Source organism: Alligator sinensis, unplaced genomic scaffold (assembly GCF_000455745.1).
Source record: "Alligator sinensis unplaced genomic scaffold, ASM45574v1 scaffold471_2, whole genome shotgun sequence".
NCBI lineage: Eukaryota > Metazoa > Chordata > Crocodylia > Alligatoridae > Alligator > Alligator sinensis.
Window position 1 is genome coordinate 366388 of NW_005842143.1, and position 3387 is coordinate 369774.

Genomic DNA, 3387 nt, shown 5'->3' on the forward strand with positions numbered 1-3387 from the left:
CATGGCTCATGACTGCTGTGGGGGAGTGAGCACACCCATGTAGGGGTCCACCTCAATCACAGGGAGACTTACCCAGTTTTGCGGGTTGGTCGTGGCTGCCGTTCTAATTCTGCAGTCACTTTGTGGCAGCCCCACCCCTCGGTTCTGATTGGCGGAGAGGCCCTGACAGGGTGGAAGGAAGAGGGGGAGGCCACCATCTTGATTGTTGGCTGCCGTATATGCGGCCCCACCCTCGGCACTGATTGGCGGGGAAACCCCAGCGGGGGGGAGGAGGATGAGGGTGCAGCCACCATCTTGTTTGATGCCCTTTGCACCACCCTCCAGCTGATGCCTTCCCCTCCCGGGAGCAAGGACCACTGGCTCTGCCTGGGGAACCAGCATTTTATTTTTATTGAGGGCTTTTTTTTTTTTTTTGGTGTTGATTTCACCGATTTCGCAGTCAATCCTGATTTCACAGGTGCTGCAAAATACGTGAAACCATGAATTAAATAGGTCCCTACATATGTGTGGGGATGCAGTCTTTGTAGGTCAGGTTCACAGTCTTTGCACAGTGAGGGGGAAAGTGAGAGGCAAGGAGCAAAATCAGGTTGTGAAGGAGAGTCAGGAATGGGCACAGCAAGAAGAGGGACAGCTGCAATCCTGTAGGAGTGATGGAGAGAAATCCTCTTGCCAAAGAAAGGCAAGAGGAGTGACAAAGGTGGAGCACATGGGGCCCAGTCCAAGTCCCTTGATTCCAGTAAAATTGTCGACTTCAGTGCATTTGGGGATCAGGTGCAGCCAGCATTAGATATGGTTGCCCAGTGCAGTTAGCCAAAAAATGGGGGTCTTATAGTTGTCCAGGTGAGAGAATTGATGACAGACTCAGGGGTTTCTTTGATGCAGTCCTGTTTATTTATAAAAAACATCCAAAGTCCTGTTTCCCTGCACACTGCTGAAACAAAACCAGAGAATGTCTTTGCTCACATTTCCAAGCCCCTGACTCAGCCAGCACTCCACCCAGAGGCTCACTCTCTCTTTCAGAGCCGCCTTTCCCATTCTTGTTCTGACTGTATATTCAGTTTTTTGTGCCCTCTGCTTTCTGGTATTTTCTCCTGCTTCCCTCAAGAGCACAGCTTCATCAATCAATGCCCTCGCCTCTGTGATGGTGGTGAGACTCCAGGAAGCCTGTCAGCCCACAGGATATAGTTTGTACTCAACCTTGCCTGGCAGTCTGCATCTGGTGGTGGCCTCTCTGTTGTTTCAGCTATTGCTAAAAAAAGGGAAATTTTACTGCTCCCTCATTTAGCTTGAATGGAAGGGCAGCTGTTACACCCACAAGACTCAAAAGCATTTAAAACAACACATAACAATAACATGGACAGAAACCAAAATGTATCAAATGTTCTGGAAACAAAGAAGGGTTTGGGTGGCTGGTCTTGCGTGTAGAATTGAGAGATTGCACATTGCCTGGCTTTGGTGAGCATGCACGTCTGAAAAATGATATGCTGTGCACAGATTCAAAGAGCACAGTTTTCCATTATTTTGTCAGCGTCAACAAAAGTAATGCAGACCAGAATGAAGTGTAGAGCTGCTTTGAACATAGATCAGGCATGTGTGGCTCAGAGGTTAGACATTAGGCAGTCAGCATGTTTTTAATTAGTGAGATCATGTCTCAGGCCACTCAGGTGGGGTTAGTGAGAAAATGCACACTCAACTGCTAAGAAAATGTTTAAGAAAAATCCCAATTTAGCAGCTCATTAAGTTTTCAATTAAGCCTGTGCAGGGTTCCAGCCACAGCACTGGAGGTTTGTCTTTCACAACACGCTGCATAGTGAAGGGAGAGAAATTCCCACACATTTGGAGCCCACAGCCCATGAGTGACAAGCATGAAATCCCAATGCCAGGAAAGTCCCTGGAGACCATTCTGGTGACACTGACAACTGATGAACATGTGAGAAAGGGAAAAAAATATTAGCTAGTATCCCACCAAGGAAAAAAGGCCCAGGGTGAGCAGCTTTTCAAAGGAAAAGACTACCTTTCACTATATTCCTGTTTTAACACCGGTAATCTGAGGCATCAGACTAGCAAATTTGCCCTGTGGCCTCTCAAGAAACAACAGCTGACTGAATTAAATCTTGCCAGAGAATAGCTACAGCTCATCTCTCTGCACCTGGCTTGTTTTTGTGGAGTTAACTGCATTGGTGCAAATTGCTTTACACAAGCAAGCTCATTTATTTTAGGCTTGGCTATTGCAGCTACAGCTTCAGTGCAGGCAAATACTTCAGCTCCATCCTATGCATCCTAGCACTGCTCTTATCAACCCTTCAGTAAATCTACAAAGAGCAGTAATAGCTGTCAGTGCAGCTATACACACTCCTCCATTGGCAATATAAGTCTACATTATATTTTGCTTGCGCTCGTGGCAATCATCACTGCAGCGTATTACTGATGTTGTATGTTCAGCTACACACAGCAATTATCTGGTTAGGAAGTTTATCTTCCAAAATTTCCTGCCAGGTCTCCCAGTCACTGTACTACAGGGGCCAAGGGATGACCTCCCATCCAGTGCTCTGCCGACAGCAATGCTGTAGTTCAGGGTAACCCCCTGCCAGCAGCCACTGTGAAGACCTTCACTCAGCTTCCTCCCGAATGCTCTTTCAGGATGCATGACAAGAGAGTATAAGAGTGATCATAAACTCTTCATTCCAAGCAGATACTCCCAGGCACATGTCTTCATCATGCTCAGGAGGACCATGTGTTTCTCTCCAATTGCTGGATCAATTACCAAAGCTGCTGTCTAGAACAGGGGTGGGCAAAATACGGCCCATGGGCCAGATTTGGCCCATCAAGCCATTTTATCTGGCTCACAGGGCACCTAAGAAGTTTAGAAAATTAATATTTATCTGCTCCTGGCTGCCTGTAAAATGTGACAGGAGACAGGGGCTGTAGGACCCAGGGAAAGCCAGCAGGAGACAGGAGAAAGGCCAGCCCGGTCTTGCCCCCCACCCCCAACCCAGAAGCTTCTGCCTGCAGCTGCTTTCCCTGCGCGCAGCTGCTTCACCACCACGTGGCCCCCAGCTGCATTGCTGGACCATGGAGCCGTGCCGGTACCCCGGGGCAGGAGCAGAAGGGGTTTGTCTGTGTGTGTGTGTGTCCGTGCGTGTCCATGCAATGAGGGAAGGGGAGACAGAGACAGAGAGAGGAATGAGGGAAGAAGAGAGAGAGAGAGAGAGAGAGAGTGTGTAGTAAGCACACATTGTGTGTGTGCACAGTGAGGGACGGAGAAGGAGTGTGCATGTGTGTGTGTTCATAGGGCAAGTCCCACAAGGACCCCCATCATACACATGCACCCACCCCCTTCGCACTGGCCATACATACAGACCCCCACACCCCTTCACATACCCCAGC

General features: G+C 48.7%; 1 protein-coding gene across 1 annotated transcript in view; it reads left to right on the forward strand.

Annotated features, from left to right (window-relative positions):
* NMNAT2 (nicotinamide nucleotide adenylyltransferase 2) overlaps positions 1 to 3387 on the forward strand; it is a 98884-nt gene that overhangs the window by 71230 nt on the left and 24267 nt on the right. The window lies entirely within an intron of this gene.